We start from the raw sequence: 22,195 nt of genomic DNA, 5'->3' as shown, positions 1-22,195 counted from the left end.
TTACAGCTGAGTTGTAATATGTGACCAAATGCATTACATGAGTGTTTACCTTTTTTTTCTTTTGGCCACATGCAAGTACCTAAAGAGATGGAATGTGACACACCCAGAGAATGAGACACTCAAAGGGCCTAAGAACTTGAGAAGGCCAGAAGCAGCAGGATCCCTCATCTCAACACTGAGCTTTGCCAGTGCTAATTGGGGAGCAGAGAGGCATGAGCTCCTCTGAAGATGAGTTTGAAAGTGTGCCTGTGCTCAGTTACACTAAGGTGGTGTTTCCCCACCGTTTGGAGAAAGAGTTAGGGAGAATTCCTCACCTGTGAGATTCCTTTCAGATCCCACTCAACTAAAGTCCTCATCAAGGGCCCTGCAAAGAAGTGCCGTTTTGCTCTATTGGCCAGGAAGGACCTGTGTGATTCCAGTACATCTTTTTAATTCTCTCTCTTTAATTCTTTTAATATTGTATTTCATAAGTTTTCTAGTTTATGTTGTTGAGTTGTTCCAGATTATACTTTATTTTGGCTGTGTGTTGGGGGGTAAATTGCAAACTTTTCCTAGGTTGACTAGAAATATATTTTTCAAGAGCAGTTTTGTGGTTAAATGGTAATGTTTTTACCTTAAAGAGACCACCTCCCATTTGGGCAAAATATGTTATCAGTTTGCACATGCTTTAATGTATAAAATTATACCCTTTCCTCTGGCCTGCCCTTAGAGCCAGGGATTCCAGTAGTGCACGTGCCACGCGCATGTGCTTTGTTTCATGGGGCTCTTGATCTGAATCCTTCAGTGTATTTACTTTCCACATTTTCAATACTTCTTAGCATATTTAGCTTTCTAAATTACTGGCAACTGTTACGTAATCATGTTGCAGTGAAGAAGTTTTATATTTGGTTAGAAACAGACCCCAAATAGGAGATTTTAAAAAACTCATCTGTTTTGACCAATTGAAGTGAATGAGAGTAGGATAGAAATCCTAGCTAACTGATTTTAACTTCGCATATATGTTTGATAGGTGGGACCTAATAAAACTGATGTGGATGTCCTTTTTATAATGATGATAAGAAATTTAGTTGGGTTAAGCGCTGTGCTGAGTATAAAACCAACTTAAAAATCTCAGTGACTCAACCCGTAAAATGCCATTGCTTGTTTATGTGAAATTTGCTACGGGTTTAGCAGCTCTCCGATGTAGCTCCCTTCCAAGCAGTGGCCCGGGGATCCAGGCTGCTGTCAGCCAGCTTTCAGGTCACCACAGTAAGGAAAGGCCAGTGGGTCACACATCGGCTTTTAAAAGCTTCATACTGGGAGTGATGCACTTCTTTGCTCACAGCTGATTGGCCAGAACTTGTCACGTGGTCTGCCACGTGCAGAGGCGTAGGGATGCTAGGCAGTGTGGAGAAGCACATGAATATTCCCTGAGCAGTTAACCTCTTTCAGACATGTTTGCTACTCTCCTTTCTTTTATCTCCTTAAGTCTCACTGTGCACATAAATAAACTAGGTAAGGCTTAGGCCTGAAACATAGAACATAAGGAGTTAACTATCCCATAGACCAGTCCTTCTCAAATTTTATCTCCAGACCAGTGCATCAGCATCCCCTGGGAACTTGTGACACAGATTCGTAAGCCCCACCGGCCGTTCTGATTCAGAAACTCTAGAGGTGGGGTCCAGAAATTGTTACGAAAAGCTCCCTAGGTACATGCTTATGTTGGAGAACCATTACCCTAGGCCAGAGATCTTCAACCTTTTTCATCTCATGGTACACATAAACTATTTACTGAAGTTCTGCGGCATACCAAAAATTATATTTTTTGCCAATCTGACAAAAATAGGTGTAATTTTGATTCGTTCACACTGGATGGTTATTGTTGGTTGGCTGTTGTCTTTTTTTTTTTTTAATTTGACAATCTAAGTGAAAAGAGGTCAGTGCCCCTTAAATAGTCAGGTATTGCATGTTTTAAAAATTTGCTGCGCACCGGTTGAAAATCGCTGCCCTAGATGAATGGAATGTTTTTACCACCTGTTGAACTGATAATAATGAATCAACCCTGCAGTCCTGATAAGCACTTGCTAGTTAGTGTATTTGTATAGTAAATGTATGTTCAGGTGTGAGCACATACATGATAATAGCAAGCACTTTGGGGGTTTGTACTATATGTCCCAGGCTGTGTTTAAGCATTTTACAGATTTAACTTGTTTCTCATAGCAACCGTATGTTGTAGGTATTATCATCGTCTCCATTTTATAGATGAGGAAATTGAGGCAGAAAGAGGTTCCATAACTGTCTACGGGTGGTGCCACAAGGTCAAGCTACTTACCATAACTGGCAAGCGGAAGAGGCAGAATGTAGACCTGGGCAACTGGCTCCCAAATCCACCTAACTGTTATGTGAGTCTGCTTGCTGACCTAGGAAACCTACCAGGCCTTGCAGTAATTTTTCACTTTTTCTTGAATGGAGACCCAATCAGAATTAGCAGGAAGTGTGGTGTGTCAGTGGCAGTTCACATTACAAGTTCAGTCCCCTCACCACCAGCTTCATTCGTTGGTGGTTTATGTGGGGGGGGGGGTAACAGTGTTGGCCAATCCTGAGGATGCACAGAGAGGCAGCAGTTGCCCAGTCATTTAAAACTGAATAGTAAGTAGAATGGGGTTGTTAGGGGTAGAACGGGGTTGCTAGTAGGAAGTGTTTTCTCAGATGAGGTAGTTCAGTCACATCAGAAAAACATTGTCTTCATTTAACCTGTGTGTGAGCTTCAGGCTTATGAGAGAAACTTACTCTCATAAGCTTCTCTTTTGGTTCTTCTCAGGTCTTTCATTTTCCATCATCAGTTGCCCTCTGAGATGCTGATCTGAGACCTGATTCCATGAGGTGGTCCGAAGAAGGTTTTTGTTAAGTGTTGTTTTTTTTTTTGAGCAGGCCTTGAGTTTTAATAGAGAAAATGTGTTTTTGCTTCCAAGAAAATTGATAAAAGGGTTCTTCCTCTTCCACTTGGGAAATTCAGGTAGAGTTAGACGTGATCTAATCTTTTGCATTTTGAACTGATTTAATTGAAAAGGATCTTCCCAATGACATTGAGAACTACTTTTCAAGCAGTTGTTTTTCCTTGCATCCTTTAAAAAGTTTTAATTATTAACTGCATTTTCTTCCTCACAGGTGGGTCTATTATTTGTTGTTGTTTAGGTGTACTTTGCTGGCCCATGCGTTCCCTTGCCTTCTTTGTCTCTTGTGCTCAGCAGACTAGAACTGAGACAGCTTCTTGGCAGCTCTGCCCAGGACGGTACCAGCTTTGACTCTAGGTAAAGGCTAAAGATAGCATCACTCCTTTCGGTTTTCATGTTGGCTGGGAACAGCTGCTACGCTTTGTATAGTTCTGACCATGACATTTCATTCCAGAATTGCTGAAATTTTTAGTTTTCTGCAAGCCAGGGCTTAACCACGGGGTTTTCAGTCTTAGAGTCTAAATTTTCCTTTGAGAAAACAGTTGCTTGTCTAGGAGTTTAGTAATTTAGGAGCACAGAGATGGTGGAGGGGAAAGGGTAAAGATTATTTGCCTATGTTGTTTTAAAGATCCAGTTTCTTCCTTTCCTTTCCCTCATCACTTCCTTTCCCATCATCTCTTACAATGGTTTAATTTACTTAGGTACTTTAACAGAGGTGTAGATAATTGAAGTAAATCTTGAATCAGATCTAAACAAAAGAAGAAAGAACTGACCTAAAAAAGAGCAACTGAACTCACACTAATTGAGTCACCAAGCCCTGAGTACAGATTTGCCCAGACCAGCTTGCCCTGAGAGAAGGGCTGGGAACCCTGGGTTTGTGGAGGGCTGTGCTCACTGAAGAACCAACTCCCGTGAGCCCCTTGTGGTGTCTCAGTGGCTTTTTGCACTGAGCTGCATCTGGGTTAGAGTTACGAAGTTCAGCCTGAAAAAAAGGCAAAGCCATTTTGGGTTGGGTGTTTGGAAACCATTTTCTCTACTCTCCAGGACCTGGTGCCCTTGGTAGTTGTAGAGAGAATCCACTTGTTTACTGTTTAGGAGAGCAGCTACATACATAAATTGGGCATCTGCTGGGAGAAACAGAACAGGCTTGCCTCAAATAGCAGGAATAAAAGATGCAACCGTTTGAAGTCCCGCAGTTTTCCTCCCTTCTCAGCCAGCCATCCAGAGTAGGAAACATGACAGATTCACCCTGAGTAGGATAGGGTTCCGGAGGGCCTCCTCGCTGCTGCCCTCAGCCCATTTTTGTTCCCGAGCACTTCGAGACCATGCGGTTGTAATTCCTAAGCCAACTGAGAGCCCCCTCTGTCGCCTTCTTTGCCCCTGGCCGCAGGGAGGCCTGATTATCACTGACTGCCACTGTCCTCTTCCCTCCAGCTCCCCGGGGCCCTTGGCTCCTTGCACCATCTGTTCCCCTTTTCTCTTCCTCCTACTCAGAGCATATGACCAGCTGCCCATTTTCTTGAGATTACTAATCAGTAAAATAATTGAGTGCCTACTATGTGCTCAAGATTAAGACCATCTAACCATGAGCTTCCTTGAGCACCCCTTCAGATGTTCTTTACTCTCATCTTTTCAGACGCAGAAGGGTTATGCCCCTTCATTGCTAATGTTTTCGCATTTATTTGGACACCACACATTCTCCTAATTCCTGGGGACCTCATCCTACCAGCCCTTATTGCCATCTCAGTGGCTTAAAATGGGTGTTCATGTTCCATCCTGGACCCTCTTATCTCTAAGTGTCAGCTCACCTAGCTCAGGCCTCACCTCTCTCTGGAGGGGTCAATCCCACATGCGCACATTATCTCTGATTTCTCACCGGTATACTAATCCCATAGTACCAAGGCCTTCCCTTCTGATGCCTCTCCTTTTCTTCACTTTCCAAGTGTCTAAAAAACAGTGTCACCATCCCCCTTAATCACACTCTAGTGCCCCAGGAAGTCTAGCCTGTGGCAAGAGCGACTCATTCCGTAGCTCCCTCTGCTTTTTCAGGTCCCCTCAGTTCTTTGAGAGACGTTCAGGCTTACCTTCTCCTATCTATTCCCTTTGTTCCTATTTTAGCCAGGTCTCCCCTGCAGTCCTGTACCATGTTCAAGCAGGTTCTCTTAAAATTCCAACATCCTTTCCCCCCACTGCCCCAGCTTTCCCAGCTCCCCATAATTTGCTCCCCACCTCACAGCCTCTGGAATCAGAACCTGGCTTCTCGTGGTCCTTACTGGGTATCAGCTCCTTCCACCCTCTTTTCCACCTGATACCCTTCACTTGCACAGGCCAGTGTTTTTGGACTCAAGGTTAGTATTGCATAGACAACACTGAGTTCTCTTAAATTCTCACGTGTTGTTTTTTTCCCTCAGCTAGGTGGTGAGCTCCTGGACTCACCCCCCACCCCGCCAGTCTAGTAGTAGATCAGTAGTTACTAATTGAGATGACTGACATGTATTTTTATCATTAAGAAATATTTGAGAGCCTTAAGTAGAATATTTTCCCCCCAAAAGGAAGATTTCAGGGCCCATTTGTTTATTTTTTTCAGAAAGGCTTTTTTGTTTTCACCTTCAAAGGACATCAGAAAACAAGAACAGAGCCAGCCCCTCCCCCAAACACCTTTTAATCAGTCACTTTCCCCACTCCCCTTGTTGTGACTCTTGAATTTTATAGTTAATATAATCCCTTTTATAGCCAATTTATTTTATTCGTGCATTTCTATTTAAGTAAGAACTGTTGGGTGCATAGAGACAGTTTTAATTCTTGGCCTCTATTTAAAAGACTCACTAATGCCCCCAGTACTTTTCTTTAATTGCAAAACAAACATCCTCCACAAGACCACACACTATTCTGGGACCCCTTTGAGATTCCCAGGAATTGCTGGTGCTTGGGCCACATTCACACCTCCACGTGGAGTTACCGAAAACCTCCTCCATGCCTTTGATGGCCTGGAGATGGTGATAATACGTGCATTCAGAAAGTTTTAACCTAATAGCATCAAGAAACTAACTCCTGTTAGTCTTCAAACAGTTACTCCTGAAATAACTGGAGGGATAGGAAAAAACCACGGCCACAGCAACGTAGATGGGGCTCACCAGCATCTCCCCTTCCTTTCTGTGGGAGGGGTTCTGTTCTAAAATTATAACTGTTTTTGGCAGTCATTGGGAGATTGTTTAGGGGATTGATTTCACCAACTTTTATTGAGTAGTTATTGCCATGTATATGTCAGATACTATTTAAAGTGAATTATATGGTTGATCTCATCTTCACAAGAAAAAGGAAGGTTTGAAAGTCTGATCAAATTTATGGACTCTTTCTCCAAAAAACAAATACCACATAAATTTTACACACAGTTTCAAGGGTATGAGTCTTGTACTTGTCTGTAGAATCTGAGCATATTGCCCAATAGGTGGCCCATAATTGGCTCATATTTACAGAATGAACTAATAAGCAAATGCCTACTGTGAGCAAGGCGCTGGCTATGACTAGATCTAACCTGGGGAGAGAGGGAGGGAAAGAGTTTTGTATCTTGAGAAGGAATGCAGTTTATTTTCTTTCTTGTATATTCTTAAAAATAACTTTAAATTACAAAAATTAAGTGTACAGTGACATTAAATTATACACTTTTTTTGTAATCGCCATATTCCATTGATACATATCTCACTTCAGGTTGCATTTTCCAGACTTCGTCCATAAATATATTATCAGAACATTGAATGCTTAAATGTACTCACTTGCTTTTTAAACTTGATCTTACTTTTAAAATATTTTCTCATGTTTTCAGACATAGACCTTCATGTTTGAGGTGGGGCCAGGCCTAAGCAGGTTTTGGGCAGATGGGGCAGGGTGGTGGTGGTGACTCACCTGGGTGAAGTTGGTCAGGTTTAGGAGATGTCCCTCTGTTGCTGGTTTCATGGGTTGTTTCCCTGTATACACTGAACCTCTGATAAACACCTGGAAGAATGAAAAATGATAGCAAAGTAAGTTACTCTTGGGATCACCCCTCCCCTGCCTGCAGGTAAAGCCCTACTGGGTCATCTTTATTTCTGCCTTAGGGCTTAAAAGTTCCAGGGATCAAACACAATAAGGACTGCAATCTAGTAACCCAAGGTTACTGGAGAAAGAAAAAGGACAATAAATCCTGTGCTGTCCAGTACAACAGCCAAACAGCTGCTGGCCATGTGTAGCTATTTAAGTTTAAGTTAAACTTAAATAAAAACTTAAAATTTAGCTCCTTAGTCACATTCACCTCATTTCAAGTGCTGGCTGGTCATGTGTGGCCGGCAGCTACCATACTGGACCTTAAGTATCGAGAATGTTTTCATTGGTACAGAACTCTCAGCTGTACAGCTTTGCTCCAGAACATAGCAATTCAACAGAATGTTTTAACTCAGTATCTAACATGTTAGTTTTATATGATCGGCTCTTTGAAAGTGAGAGGACAGATTTTGTTCCTGTTTTATATTTGGTAAAGTTTTGCGTAGACTTGTAACTTTAAGTTTAGCCTTTTTAAGCATTTTCCCCCACATGAGCTGCTTGTGATGGTCAATTTTCATTAGCAATTTTCATGGTTTGACAGTGATACTTATATTTATAGGGCTACATGTGTTTTATAATCACAAGTGTTTCGTCTTCCCATGCCTGGGAGCCCCTGGCCCTCCTTTCCTGCCTCCTCCAGGACCTTCTTTTTCCCATCTGCTCCTTTCTATGGACATTCTTAGGTTTTCCTTTAAACACAACTGTCTTAATCCTGCTACTCCACAGCCAGTCTCTTCCTGCTGTGTTCACTCCTGTATGGGGAATTTTTTTTGCTTTTCAGTTAACTGCCTTGCCACTCATTTTCTTGCTAATGCAGGAAGCCCAGCATCTCTCTGGCCTTCATTCTGCACAGCCAGGTTGGTCCCTTGATGAGGTTTTCTGGACCCCTGTTCTCCTCATATCTGTCCCTTAGATGATATTTGCAGTAGCCTCCTAACAGGGTTATGTGCCTCTAACCGTCCATCTTTTAAAACTGCTACCCAAGAGCTTTTAAAAACATGAATGTGATCATTTCAGCGTAGGGCTTAAAAAAAAAGTGGGGGACCCTTCAGTGGGTTTCTGTGGCCACAGGATATAAAGTTCATCTCTGCGAGGTGGAACCTTGACCTCCGCATAATTTTGTCAGCCCATCTTTGCCATTTCCCCCACTCCTCTCTCCCTCCTTTCACACATGACTGGTACAGTCGGGTCCCCCAAGGGCTTTGTTTTCATGGGTCAGAAACCTAAGGCAAAACTTTTGCAGTTAGACATGGGATTGCTAACACACACACACACACCCAAAATAAGGGCATTAAAAAAACAATCTCCACCATCTACTATCTTTGTCATCTCGTTTTTAAAAGGGCATTTTAACCTTAAAAAAAAAAAAAAAAAAAGAATTTAGCATTGTGAGAATCTCAATAAAATTTTTCATTTCACCTGAGAAGAGTGAAAACATAGACATTTAGGAGCTCAATGTTTTTGAGACACTGTGCTCCATCCAGATGTACCTCTTAGGTCACCAAGCTTTTCCTGCATGTGTTTCCTTTTAAATGGAATGCCCAGTCTTCTGAAAGCTGCATCTTTCTTTCAAGCTCAGGTTTGCTTTTCCCTACTGCAGCGATTTTCAACCGGTGTGCCGCAAGAATTTTTAAAACATGCAGTACCTGACTATTAGTCAGGGGCCCCGACCTCTTTTCCCTTAGATCAAATTAAAAAAATGACAACAGCCAACACAACCATAGCCATCCAGTGTGAGTGAATCAAAATTGTACCTTTTTAAAAGTCAGAACGGCAATATATATATTTTTTGGTGTACCACAGAATCTTAGTAGTTTATGTGTGGCATGAGATGAAAAAGGTTGAGAATCGGTGCCCTACTGCCCTCGTGCTTGATGACTTACCTCTGGGGCACCCTGCAGTGCTTACAGTGTTTGACTCATAATCTACTTTCCTTTGGATTGGAGTTTATCTCTTTGTCTCAGGTCTCCTCTGTCTCCCCAGTCTGAGTGTCAGCCTTTGAGGCATGGGCTCTGTCACTCAGCTCTTGGTGGTTCTAACGTCTGAGACAGTAGACTAATGATGAAGAAAGATGGTCATCTTATTTTATGTCTTCACACTGATACCAAATCTTGCCCTATGTCTAGAGTACAAAAATAGTATAGAACATCTTAAGCAACTAATTTTAACCCTTTGAAGAAGAGAGTACATGTTGTTCTGCACACTCTCCTAGGCTTCGGTTTGAGCACTGAAAGCAGCAGGATGCCGCTGGGACTGAGATGTAGCAAACTAAAGAGACCCATTTCTGAAATGAAACCTGTCTGGTGGCTGAAGCCTGGCAACTTTGATGGATTGATGTGTCCATTTGTTTTCTCTTTCTGTAAGCTAAGAAAAAGTAAAGGAGCATTTGCCTAGTGTTGTGAGTGCGAATAATAATATTTGACTATAAATTTGGGTTGTACAGAATATATGAGTAGCATGGTTCTTTCGAAATATCTATGTAAGATAGGCAGAACCAGAATTCCTTTCCACATCTGTCTTCCAAACTCTCATCCCATTAAATGAATCTTGGCTAGGAGAGTACCAAAAAAGTCATCACTACAATTAGTAGTTTCTTGTGGGAGAAGCCTTTGAAGGATTCCTGCCTTGGCCAGAGCACCGCATTCGGGTTAACTATAAGGAACGAAGAGACACTAAGGGTTTTTTTTCTGAACATCCTGTAAACAGCATTTTCACCATGGCCAGGTAGCAAACTGTTGTGTAATCTGTTAGATATTTCTTTCCCCCTTAGGAAAATTCTGTTTCCAGATTGGGAACATTCCAGGATGTCACTGGCCTTTAATAGAGTTATGGAAAAGTGTCAGTTACAATTCCACATCTGTGAAGCAACCAGGGCCACTCTCTTGAGTTGTATTTTGAATTCTGTGTCTTGCTTGTGGGGCCGGCAGAGCATGAAGTTGGGTTTGTGAGAACATGTACGTGCCTGGGTGTAGTGGACTGCTTTTTCTTTCCAGAATTGTAATGAAGCATCTTAAAGGGCTTTGAAAAAGTTTCCTCGGGCGTATTTTGTGAGCACGGTAGATGCCGTTGTTTCGCAAGTTTTCTGCTTTCTTTGTCTGTACAGGTTGTTCCTGACTTCATGGCTGGGAGGAAATTGAGGATGTTGAACAGTGCTTGCCGTTTGGCCAGTGGGGCCGAACCGGTTAGCTGGCTCCTGTTCTCAGATGAGCCAATGACAGGGCCAGGTCCTGTGGCTATAGGAGAGGGGCCACACAGGATGCAACGTTTTAGGTTTTGCATGGAGACTGCATGGCTGCTCTGGTCTCTGAACACCCTTTGTTACTCCATTATCTAGCCTCTTAAAAAAAAAGAAAGATCCAAAAATTACCAGCTCCGTTTTGAAGTGTTGGCATAGAAATCAATGTTGTGGATTTAATCTGTAACCTGGCTCCTGTCACTCATTTGCCACCATTTTCTCCATGGCCTTGCCTCTACTGTCATCGCTCCATTGCTTCTCTCCCGCCCAGCCCTTTTACCTATGAGATTGTGAGGGGCTAAGGGGTATTTAGGCAAGGACATTTTTCTTTTCTTTAATTGACTTTGGAAAGATTCCTTATACTCCAGAAAAGGAACACTGGGGGACTGTTTTGAACATCTGATCTTATCATTCTCTGAACCCGTTAACCTCACTGGTGTTGGTGTGATGCCAAGAAAATGCAACTCCTGGCCTTGAATGGCAGGGAGTCAGGGTCCTCTGCTCTGGCTGTCCCACCCCGTAAGTGGTGCACGGCCCCCCAACTGCCCTTGATTAAGAAGTAGAGTTTGCTGCTCTTTCCGATCCTGAGTATTCGTGGGAACGCTCGTAGCCTTACGCAGGTGGAAGGGCTTTGACACCCGACCTAAAAACACGCCAGCATTCCAGCTGAGCTGAATCTCATACGCCAACTCAGGCCTGGGAGGGACATCAAAGATCATGTCCTCATCACTGCAGACGAGGGGTCCAGTGTATTCCAGGCCAGTTGCTTCTGCAAGGAAGCACATGATGTACTGGTCTGCGCTCCAGTGGTTAAAGGGTGTTATTAAATGCTACTTAATTATTTTAATACTAGTAGTATAAACTCAGAGTTTTACTTGAGCTACTGTAACTTCTGGGGTCTGTGGACTTTGATGAAGATAGTGCTTATGTTTGCTGCAGACACAAAGTAAACATGCGTGTGAGCCTGGAAAGTGAGTTCTCTTTCTTGGAAGTGGCCAAGCCTCTCCCACACCGAGGCACGGGGAGTGCTGGTACATTGGACTTGGAGACTTTCAAAGTTGGCGCTGAAATGGATGCGGGGTAGGTGTTGCTCCGGCATGGTTCCAAGGTTCTGGAGGCCAGTAATATTTTAAACAAGTCAAACAGCCCCTCTAGGCGAACTGCAGGAAATCCAGCCCTTGGCTTCGAGTTGCTGCAGGGACAGCGGGAGATAAAAGTGTGGACTGTTGAAGGCAGGGCCCCTCCTATCAGTGGATGGCAAACTGTTAAGGAAAGATAAAAGGAAAGAGCAGGGATGTTCTTTTTGAACAACAGGAGGGTGCCTTTATCACAGGCATTCAAGTAAAATGAAGGGGGTGAGCAAGAGATCCTCCGCTTATGATTGCAAGTGCACTAAAGCAATTTCGTGTAGTGAAAACATTGGTAGGGGCCAGTCTTTTTTCACCCCAAACAGTCCATTTCACAGGGAGTGTTTGCATTACATACTGCTGAAGTAAATGGGCATGAGCTTGGGTTTTCAAATCTTTGTGCTCCAGAGATTTCCCCTGTGCAGTATTTGCCCCACGGGGACCTGGTGGAGAAGGGTCAGACTGTCCATGGGCCAAGCAGGTGAGCAGGGCAGCCCTTTGCCGCAGCGATGACCCAGTTTGTGGGTGGGAACTCCAGCCAACCCTCTGTCACCTGGGTGAACTCTCATTCAGGTACCAGAGACGTTAAGAGAAGGGTCCTGTCTGACCGGTGCTGATCTCCGCTTTTAGATTTTCCTTCCTATCCCTTGTAACTTGCAGGGATGGGTGGGAGAAGAAGCATTTAGGAGCTTGCAGACCAGTTATCTGTTTCTCAGGGTGGTGTTTGTAAAACGTGAACCCACATTGAAAGGCCTGGGTATAGTCGGTGCCCTGTGTGAGCTTAGCCAACAAAGGGACAAGTGTGCTTTGGGCGCATTATGCTTGTTTCAGACCCTTAGGGGCTGAGGGGCTGGGCCCTTTGTGCTGGTGCAGAAGCAGCGCATTTAGGTACTCCAGGGGCTGCAGTTGTCCTGAACTAGGTTGGGAAGGAACCGAGAGGGCTTTAGTGCCCCAGACTTCCTCCAGGACCATGCCAGTCCACAGCCCTGCCTTTCTTTCTGGGTGCCTCTGCTGGTCAGCTCATTAGTGCTGGGGATGGAGACAGAAACCTGCCCCACAAGACACCTTTCCTCCCAACACCCCATCCTGCCCCACAGTAGCTTTTGGATTTTGCTCAGTTTACTTTAAGAAAATACATTGGCTTGTTAGTGTTTTCAGTTGGTTGGCTCTCTGTAAACACTTATCAACCACTTATATCCTGGAGCATTTGTTTTTCTTCACAGATAAAGTGGTGGAGAATTTTCTTAGAGGCAAAGTTGGGGGGGAAAGTTCATCTGTTGGAAGACATAAAGGGCAGGCCATCAAGCGCTTGGTAAACTTGCCCAGCACAGTCATTCTCAGCTGACGGTCTGTAATGTCTGGTTACCCACAGTGAAATTTTGACCACAGCTGACTGCTTTTCCAGTGGGCGAGGAAAGATGTGATCTCCTCCTGTCCACTGCCTACTCTGAGCTAGTAGAGTAGAAGCATTTGTGGCAACACTGTCTTTCACAAAGTAATTTTGATTTATAAGGGCTGTCGTGCTGAACCACCCTGAATTCTGGGAATTTAAAGCCCAGATCCTGGGCTAACCACCTGCCCTAGAGGTACTTAGCTTGCATCCAGCTCCTCAGGAGAAAACGAGAGAATCCTGTTTCTGCAGCTTCTAATCCTTTACCAGAGCCTGTCACAAAGGCCAGCCCCACAACCTCCGGCCTGTGAAAGAATTGCAGGATATTGCCCAAAATTGTCAGCAAACTGCTACTGAACTTTACCCCAGCTTCCTCCCTTAGGCTGCAAATGTAACTGAAGGCATCAGGAATGTCCAGAGCAGTCCCTTCGCTGGGGTCCAGTTGCCTAAGAGTCTGGGATGGGGTGCTGGGTGTCAGCTACTGTATGGAGTTCTGCAGTTGGGAGGGGAGAGGTGTGGGAGAGAATGGGAGGGAGCCTCGTTCTGCGGGAGCCAGCAGTGGGAACTTCCTTGATTAATTAAGCAAATGTGAAGCTGACCAGGAATTGTTTCAGCCGTGAACTGAAGCTGGAGGGGTTTTATTTCCTGCTCATCCTACAGCATGTTCTGCACCTTATTGTCAGTGGGATTACATTTGCCATAAGCTAAATTATATTTATATTTCATAGTTAAGGGCTGGAGCTGAAATTTTTTTTAAAAAATCAGTAAACTGGCCCTTGCCCTCAGAGCACTGGCAGTCTGAGAGGGGAGCCAGTGGGTGAATCAAAGGGTTGGGGAGAGCCGGCCCAGGGGCAAAATAAATTGGAATGTAGGGAGGTAAAGAGGATAATACCAATAGCTCATCCTGGGGGTACTGTAACATTTGTAAAGTGTTTTTTGTTCGTTTGTTTGTTTTTTCAAATTATAAGAGAAAGTTTATTTAGGAAGTTACTGAAGGTAGTTGAAGGGCCCTTAAAGCTTAGGAGAAAGGCAGAGGTAACTTAGGTGCCTGGGGGCAGAAGAGGGGGCAGGGAAAGGCTCTGGTGGGCTCCCCACAGGGAGAGTGCCCTGTAAAGCGTTTTAATAAATGTTCCTTTGATTGGTTTCTGTACTTTAAGGTATGGCGGGCATGTATTATTAGCTTCATTTTCTGAATGAGGGAACTGAGGCCCAGAGACTCACAGTTGCCTCATTGGTGGCCAGCGGAGTTTCCTGTCTAAGATTTGGACACCACAGCATGTGCTCTTGAAGCTATACTACCACGTTTTATTCTCTGCTGTGTGCTTTGGAATCTTACAGTATTATGGAAAAGGGACCATCCTTTTAGAAGCCCAGAATCTAGATCTTAGAAGAATGATCTGATTTGGTCTCCCACCCACTGTAGGATCCTCTGCTTGAATACACTCAGGGACAGCAAGCTCATTGCCTTATGGGGTCTCATTTCATTGTGGGCAGCATTAATTGTTCAAAGCTCTGCTATAAAGAATTATAGAGCCCCAGACCTGCTTTTTTTTTTATATATATATATCTTTATTGATTTCAGAGAGGAAAGGAGAGGGGGAGAGAGAGCTAGAAACATCAATGATGAGAGAGAGTTATTGATCGGCTGCCTCCTGCACGCCCTGGACTGGGGATGGAGCCCGCAACCCGAGCATGTGCCCTGACCTGGAATTGAACCGCGATCTCCTGGATTCTAGGTTGATGCTCCACAGCTGAGCCACACCCAGCTAGGCCAGACCTGCTTTTTTGTGCCTCCCACCCAAACCTTGTTCCTGCCATGGTGGACAAGTAGGAGGAGTGTAACCTTCTTCCACACACCAGGCCTTTGGGTATTTGCAGCCTGCCTTGCAGGTGTGCAGTTATCTTCAATGGGCTGAGTATCTCTAGTCCCTTCAGCCATTTCTTACTTCCCCCCTAACTTGGTTCCCAATTCTCTAATTTGCTAATCACCCCTCTCTGAGTGGTTTTTTAATAGTCCTCTTTGTGGTGCAGCAGAAAGGACAAGAATTTTAGCCCTGCCCCTTAAGAGCTGTGTAATACCCAGCAAATAATCTAATCATTGCCTTATAAGATTTGGGGATATATAAACTCCTCAGCCAGGGAGTGACGGGAGCCTCTCCCAACCCTTTTTTGATAAGCCAAGAGAGTAGATTTTAGGGTGGGGTGGGCTCTAGGCTCCTAGACTTAATCTCCTGCAGGACGCTCTTCCTGAGGCATCTTCTCCCTGAGCCTGGAAGACCCTTCCCTGCCATGGGGGTAGTGAGGGTGCAGTAGGCCCTCTGCCCAGTGTAAGTGCCCCCTTGTTCAGGCTCCCTTGACTGCCCACTCCCTTCCTCACACCTTCCTCGGCAGAATGGAAAACCATACAGGTTTCTGCTAAGTTGGGAAAGAAAATGATGAAGTAACCAGATCCTGGTGGCCTGGCAGAAAAGCAATGTTTAGGAAAAGACCGGCTCACCTGGGGAGAGGGACAGGGCCCCTCCCAGAAGAGCAGGGTCCTGGGTGGCACAGGGCAGCCGTGTGGCAGCTCCGTCTCACCTTCATGAGTCTGGCAGTAGTTAGATCCTGTCGGTAAGACCTGCTCCCAGGAGAGCTGCAAAGACGAATCTGCTTCTTCATAGTCTTATTTCCTGACAGAAAAGCTTATACGCAGGACTTTGCCCCATTTCCTCCCTCTGAAGAAGCCAAGAGCCCTGCAGAGAGGTGCAGGAAGAATGGGGTATCGTGAGATGGTTTTATCTCACGCGTACCAGAAAGATCTCTCCACCTTTCCGGCAGTTCATACTTTAAATAGTGAGTGGAAACTGACTTCCACAGAGAAACTGTAAGCAAAAACCTCGCCTTCCGAATCAGCACTTGCCTCTCTGCTGAAAGCGTGTACACTGTAGTGATTAAAATGTCCAAATTACTTTCAAGAGAGAAACTGCCTCCAGCATGGAACCTGTCGCTCTCCCCTAAGCCGCTCCTTCCCCGTCACCTTCCGGAATGTTAGTGTTCCTTTACCCAGGACAGGGACCTGTGCCTTGTGAAAGGAACATCAGCGGCTCCTGCCAGCCCTGATACCCCCCCCCCCCTCGGGGCAGTGGAGACCTCGGCAGGGGAGCCTCTCTAGACAGCAGGGGTGAACTCCATCTGGTTTTTCTTCCTCCAGCTCTGAGTCCCATAAGACACAAACCGCAGTAGGTGGTGAGGTGGCTCTGAGGCCAAGGGGGAGCCACATGGAGGCCTGCTTTCCTTGGGGTCACCCTCCCTCACTCCTCCTCCTCACCACCTCTCATGGCACACTCACTGCCCAGGGGCAGCAGAGAAGGGAAGAGATTTGGAGGGACCACGAGGGTGTCCAGGGCCACTGGAAATTCTGGCTGAAGGGCTCAGCTTTGGAGACATTCCAGGTGCACCCTCCAAGGAGCTTTTCCTCAAGTCACCTTGGGGAAGCCACCTGCTGGGGGAGAGGGCTTTGAGGGTTGGGAGCTGCGTGGAGCCAGCGGAGTGGTTTAGATTCGTGAACTGCAGGCAGGCCCTGCCCCATCTGAAGCTCACATCCCACATGTCCCTGGTCCTGAGGAAGCTCAAGTGGACTAATCCCCCCTTATTTCTTTATTATTATTTTATTGTGGTAAATAATGCTGAAGTTAGAACCAGTGCCTTGATTGTTGCTCTGAGGGTGGCTCCTTTCAAGTCCTCACAGAAGGACGTTTTCAGGCAGCTCCTTGGTTTTGTGCTGCCCTTCTTCCAGAACTCTGCGGAAGGAGGAGAGCTGGTTCTCCAGGCTGGGTCCCCTGGAGTGAGCACGCAGACCACAGGGCCCCCCCAGAGGATCTTCTGAGGCAGCAGTTCTGGGCCCGGGCCAGAGAAGCTGCATTTTCAGCAGTGTAAGTTTAAGGTGTACCACATAGTGACCTCCATGTATTGAGAAGGCGTTTCTGACAGAGGTCTGCGACTGCTGGACAGGAGCTACTCTTTGGGATGGCTCTGCTGGAGGGTCAGTAACAGGAAACTTCTCACTGAATTCTTAGGACTGTAAGAATTCCTTCACGAAGTGTTTGCTTAATTTTTGTTCTGTGCACTCTTGGCTACTCCCTCCCTGCCATCAGTGCTCCCCATCTACTGGCCCCCACTGCTTCCTGCACACACATATTATTGGAATCCCACCCAGCACCTGAAAGTGTGGGCACCCCCATCAGAGCTTCCTCTTGCTCCACGTGTGCGTTCCGTTTTCAAGGAAGCAGAGGTGACCTGGAGCATACAGGTCGCTTCTGAGCTCCAGCTTGCTCTGGTGGATCAGCTGGATTCAGCCACTTGGGCAGGACTGGGCTGTGCGGGAGTTCAGGCAGAGCCTGGTGGCCTCCTTCCGAGCTCCCTGCCTGGGTGCTTCCAGAACACAGCGGTGCTGGATGTGGAGTTCCCCTCCCTCTGTGCCGAGAGGGCAGTGAGTGCTTGCAGACTCTTGCCCAGTGCCGTGATGGAAGTTCAGCCCTGCCTCTGGCACAGAGAGGAAGGCAGAAGTGAAGGTGGGAGGAGAGAGCTCCTTTTTCCTGCTTGGAATCAGGAGGAAATGGGAGGCCAGGCACTGAGCAGTCTGGAACGGCAAAAATGACTCAGAATGTGATTGTGAGAAGTCAGAGAATGTGACTGAGAGAAGCACATCTGTTCTCTCAAACCCTGTGCTAGGAGTTGCAAATTTTGTCCAAAGAAACAGATTAGAAACTGGATTCACGTTGCTCTCCTACCGTGATGTTGGGGGCAAGGTACTTAACCCTCACACCTTAGTTTTCTCATCTATACACCTCTAAGGGTCTTTATAATGAAGGTCAAAGCAGACAACACAGTATTCAAAAAGTATTAGCTGCTGCTGCTACTACAGAGTTCAAGTTTGGAACTAAGAGCCTGGGATTAGTGGGAATCGGGGAGGCTGCATGTGGAAAGTGGCCCCTGAGGGATGGGGTGGAGAAAGGAATGTTCTGGGGGAAGAAACTGAACAGAGGGATAACCATGGGAACTGGTAGGCAAGAAGGCCAGAAAGTAAACTGAGGCCATAGCATGTAGGGCTTTCAATGGCAGACTAAAAAGTATTTTCTGCCGTCTTGAGGCAAAGATCAGGAGACAACCCAAGGGGAGGCCCACATACCTGGGCTTACGTCCCAGGGTTGCAGTCCCCCACCCCTTCGCACTTTGCTCTCTTAAACGTGGGCCAAGAGATGCATCCCCCTCTTCTTAGCAGCCCCCTTGAGCAGCTCACAGTATCTGACTGTGCAGGGCCTGCTCAGTGTGACACTCTAAGGCCCCGTTGGACCAAAGCTCATGTCAGCAAGGGGGGAGGGTGACTTGCATGGGTGCCGCCCTATCCAAGGCATAGACTGCACCCTAAGCCAAGAAACACATCAACTTCCTGGAACTCAGAGCCGTCATTGCAGCTGTCTTGGGCCTCAGAGCACACGCGAGGCTGTCCTGGTTGGAGGAGACTGTTTTGCCCTGAGCTTGGCAGGCAGGGGAGGACAGCCAGTGCCATGCTGCGACATCTAGTCTGGTTTGGTTCTGTCCCCAGCTGGCCAAGACTGGGGAAGAATATTTCCTTTCTGCCTCAGCCCATCCTTCCAGAGCTGTCCTTGCTGCTTGTTAAGTCCCCTAGCAGCTCACGGCAGTTTAGTACCTGAGCTCCTTAAACTCTTCTAGCCTCTCCTGGGTTGGATGGAACGAGCCAGCTAGGCTGTTCACTAGGCTGTTCCAATCAGTGATCAACCAAAACAAGCTCAGTGCAGCAGCTCTCCCAGTTTGGTGGTGGTGTAAAGCTCGCTGTTACGAATGGGGGGGAAGGAAGGGGGCAGACTCTCTGTCATCCCAGGCCTTACCCATCTTTCCTGGGGGCCTTAGGACAGATTTTAGATTTCACCTTAAGAGTCTGTAGGGTTTTCAGAAGCTGGATAGCTTTATTTCTAGAGCATCTCCCCTTTCATCTTTCATCTCTTCTTGACTATCTGGGACCGGGTTCTTTCTGGCTTTACACAGCATTGTTCCTTGTCTCCTCAGGTGGAGGAGGAGTTGGGGGGCTGGCCTTCCCCTCCCCCTCATCCTCACAGGTGGACCTCTGCCCTCTCCAAGTCACCCTGCTTCCACTGGGTGTGGGCAAGGCCTCTGTGGGCATGCAAAGCCAGAGACTTAGCATCCTCCCTCCAGAGCCAGGAGCCTCGCCCTCCCGGCCCTCCCCTGCCTGCATTGTCACATTTCCCCTACAGGCGTCATCTGTCATCTAGGACACAGCCTCCCTCACTGCTCTTTTTTTTTTTCTCTTTCTCCCCCTGAGGCAGTGTTGATAGAGGTAAGGGGTATCTTGGGTTTTCTTCCAAGAACTGCCCTGTACTTTTCCACTCTTGAGTTCTGTGAATCCCTCTGGCCTGGTGGAACCCAGAATAAACAGGATAGCCACTCTTGTTACTCAGCTTAATTGCAAGACATTCTCAATATTCAAACCGTTTACATCCAAGATCAGAGGACTGAAGTTTCAGGGCCAGGTCTGTCAGGTTGTCCTTTCTTCCCCTTGGTTCCCCTTGTGTGCTGAGAGGTTACTTGGACTTTTTAAAGAATCTTTTTAATTGAGGGGAGGGAGTATGCCCAAATTTTGAGATTCTTAGATATATTCTGAAAGTTTTTAATTCCAGAGACTTGTCTCTCTGATGTGTGTTTTTATTTATTATGTACAGAACTGTAGCTCACTTATTTGTAGATCTTGGCAGTTTCTAGAAAAAAGCATGGAGCTAGTTCTCTCTAGATTTTTCTCCTAATAAAATGTGCCATTAATGAAAAAGGAATAATAACCGGGAAACCTTGCTGGGTCCCCCCCCCCCTTTTTTTTTTTTTAACAGTGTTTAATTTCGCCGTAGGCATCTTTAAGTTTAGATGAGTGGAGATGATCTGAAAGGATGTTTCGTTCCTGTATTTCTGAAACCTCATGGGGATTTTAATAAAATTGACTTGACTCATAGTTTAAAGGAAGATGGGTTCTGTATCTCAGGTAAAACCAGTATTCTCCTCCTTTTCCCAGATGGGTCTCTGGGGTTCCTGGCCCTCCTGATACTGAAAAAAAAAAATGTTGGGTGTAGAGAATGTGCATGTTTCGGTGGGAGGGTCCATAATTTTCATCAGATGCTGAAGGAGGTCTTGTCTCCAAGAATCATTGAGAATTACTGGGGTTGCTCGTGCTTAAGGAGTTCTGCCCCATTTAGGGGCTGTCCCTATGAGTCACTCCTTGTTTCTCGATACTTTGTTCAAAATCCAAAGAACTTTTCAAAAGAGAAAGGCCTGAGAAAAAAAAGATGAATTGAAGGAGTGAGGTGTAAAGAGAGAAACTGTTCCCCGAGTCAGAAGCCATGAGGCACTGCTTCTAACAGAAAGGGCCAGGGAGGCTTCCTCTCCCTCGGCCTGCGGGGCTGGCAGGGGTTTGCCACCTTGGGCTCAGTGACTCCACGCGGACAGAGAGAGGAGCCAGGATGATAACTGGGCATTCCCAGAACTGGGCAGCTTTTCTGACTCCGAAAGGGAATAAACATGAGAAAACACGCCGAGCAAGTATTTCTTTGTCTGTGTGGCAGTTTACTTTACTTTACCGCCCAGCTTTTTGCCCTTGAGTTCAGCTAGGGATGCTGCTTTCAGAGGCCCGTGGGGCCGAGCGCCAGGGCCCTGGGAAGTGCTGCGTTCCAGGTTCCTCGCGCTCCGTGGAGGGCCAGGCGCCGCTCTCTCCGCAGCCAGCCGGTTGAGGCCCTTGGCGCCCGGAACAGACATTCCCAAGCTCTTGAAGGGTGCGTGTAATTTGAGTTCTCTGCAGAAGAAAATACGCATTCAGTCCTGTTTGAACTGTTACGGACACTTCTCCCGTCACTCAAGAAAAGATGTACCGACTCTTTTACATTGAGGAACTGTTCAGTTTCATTTTTCTTACTTTTTTCAGCTCTTCTTTTTTCCTCTGTTTCTGATAGCACTTAATGATGTCTTGCCCTTCTCTACCCTTTAAGCGGGCCATCCGTCAGCATTAACATGCCATTAAGATGCTCAAAGCTCTACCTGGAGCCAGTGGTCCAAGGCATTCTCAGGTGATGTTGCCCTTGGCATTGTTGGAGCATGCTTTTCAAGTTCCCATCTGCCCAAGGCACGCTTGACTCCAGTTGCTCTGGACGGGGTAGAATCCACCTGGGTGCTGGAAGCTTGCCTATGAAGTGCAGGCAGGGGGTGGGAAATGTTTTGTTATCTTTAATTTGTGACTCCTGCTTGTATTGAGTGGAAGAATACAGAGATGGGACCGTTTTTGTTGTTGACTCCTCCATAATGTCGTCAACCTTTTCTCATTGTGTAGGTTGCTCCCACTCCGCTCCAGAGGCTTTGAGGTGTGACCCTGCCCACATTTGGGCCCAGCCAGCACCAGTTCCTCAGTAAGGAGGCCAGCTTGATAAGACAAAGAAAACAGGTCAGTTAAACTTTATTGACTTTCTTGAGTCACAGTAACTTTGAATGTTGAGTCTCCTTTAAAACTCTTCCTCTCTGTCTCCACGTCCCCTTGGGTTCCTTCCCTCTTCCCCAGGTCCCCCAGAGGCTTTTATGCAAAACTCCCGGTGTAACTGAATTGCTAGTTCTTGACCTGTTGGACCTGACATGTGGGATGAGAAATCGCAAAGGGTGCCTAGTGTTTGTCTCACAAAAAAGCAACACTTCATACACCCCGTTTCCTGCTTCTCCCTTCCCACCCCCAAATCCAGACTATGTTAAAAACTGGAACACCAGGCCAGTCCGTTTGGCCATGTCCATGAAGATGATGATTTCTTTTCATATCTGTGATTTGGGAATTTCATCTGAGTTCCCAATCCCCTCTGATTCCAGTTGGAGAAGATTATATTAGAATGGGACCAGTGATTTTTATTTTATTTATTATTATTATTATTTGCAGTGGTGGGGCTGATGTACAGAATGTTGTCAGGGAGTAGCAATAGGGCAAAGGAGACAATAAAAATATTAAGACTATAAATATCCATAAAGAAAAATGTGCTTTGTAAATGGACCTTAAACTGTTAAACTTATCTTTCATTCCCAGAGATGAAGTATCAGTAGGTTTAGGTTAATTAGTTTGGGTTATTACTCTAATGGAGTCTGGGGTTGGGCATGGGGTAGGTAGAATTGGCGAATGACTGGCCCACTGGCCTCTGGTTAAATTAGCGCAAAGATGAGCTCAATGTTTAAGTAGATTGTTTCCTCCTCATGGAAGAATGTGCTACACTGTGTTTCACACCAGGTTCTTTTCCTCCTTCCCCACACCATGGTCACAAAGGAGAATTCCGGGATAAGAGCAAACTGGAGTAAAAGCTTACAGTAGCTCCGAGGGGTGGGGTGAGTTGCTTCTCCAACAGCTCTT

At 46.1% G+C, this 22,195-nt stretch overlaps 1 protein-coding gene across 3 annotated transcripts in view; it reads left to right on the top strand.

The window, feature by feature from the left end:
• Nucleotides 1-22,195, top strand: part of RREB1 (ras responsive element binding protein 1) — a 127,688-nt gene that overhangs the window by 39,839 nt on the left and 65,654 nt on the right. For all 3 annotated transcript variants that reach the window (XM_016202419.2, XM_016202420.2, XM_016202418.2), the window contains exon 2: nt 21,146-21,256. The gene's annotated coding sequence lies outside the window, so the exon portion shown is untranslated. The remainder of the gene's footprint in view (nt 1-21,145; nt 21,257-22,195) is intronic.

Source organism: Miniopterus natalensis, chromosome 9 (assembly GCF_054644295.1).
Source record: "Miniopterus natalensis isolate mMinNat1 chromosome 9, mMinNat1.hap1, whole genome shotgun sequence".
NCBI lineage: Eukaryota > Metazoa > Chordata > Mammalia > Chiroptera > Miniopteridae > Miniopterus > Miniopterus natalensis.
Note: the sequence above shows the minus strand (reverse complement) of the source record. Positions and strands in the feature narration are given on the sequence as shown.